At 65.4% G+C, this 454-nt stretch overlaps 1 pseudogene; it reads right to left on the bottom strand.

The window, feature by feature from the left end:
• Positions 1-334: 334 nt before the first annotated feature.
• On the bottom strand, positions 335-454 carry LOC141569955 (5S ribosomal RNA; annotated as a pseudogene).

The following is a 454-nucleotide window of genomic DNA, read 5'->3' as shown; positions in this document are numbered from 1 at the left end:
CCTGGAACGGCGGGAGGGAAGGCTCTTGGCTCTTGAGAGATAAGGGAGGGTGCGCGCGGGAGTGTGGGGAGAGATGCCTGCCGGCAGAGACACAGGCTCGGCTAACTGCTGCAGGCTGACGGCCTGCCACAGTGAACAGGACTAAGAAGAGGGTGTGGGGGGGCGCCCTGGCCGCTGGGCCTGGTTTGCAGCCGTGACTGCGAGCTTGCAGTGCCGGGCGGCTGACCGGCTTCTGGCCTGGGGGACCTTCGGCTGGCTGTGCGGCTGCAGAGGGGCAAGGGGCGGCAGGGGTTCGGAGGGAGCCACTCCGGGGCGGCGATGCAAAAGGAGAGGCGAGCAAAGGCCTTCAGGAGTTCCCAGGCGGTCTCCCATCCAAGTACTAACCAGGCCCGACCCTGCTTAGCTTCCGAGATCAGATGAGATCTGGCTTGTGCAGGGTGGTATGGCCTTACAC

The sequence above is a fragment of the Rhinolophus sinicus genome, unplaced genomic scaffold, assembly GCF_057876585.1.
Source record: "Rhinolophus sinicus isolate RSI-liver-muscle unplaced genomic scaffold, RSI-T2T HiC_scaffold_19, whole genome shotgun sequence".
Classification (NCBI taxonomy): domain Eukaryota; kingdom Metazoa; phylum Chordata; class Mammalia; order Chiroptera; family Rhinolophidae; genus Rhinolophus; species Rhinolophus sinicus.
Note: the sequence above shows the minus strand (reverse complement) of the source record. Positions and strands in the feature narration are given on the sequence as shown.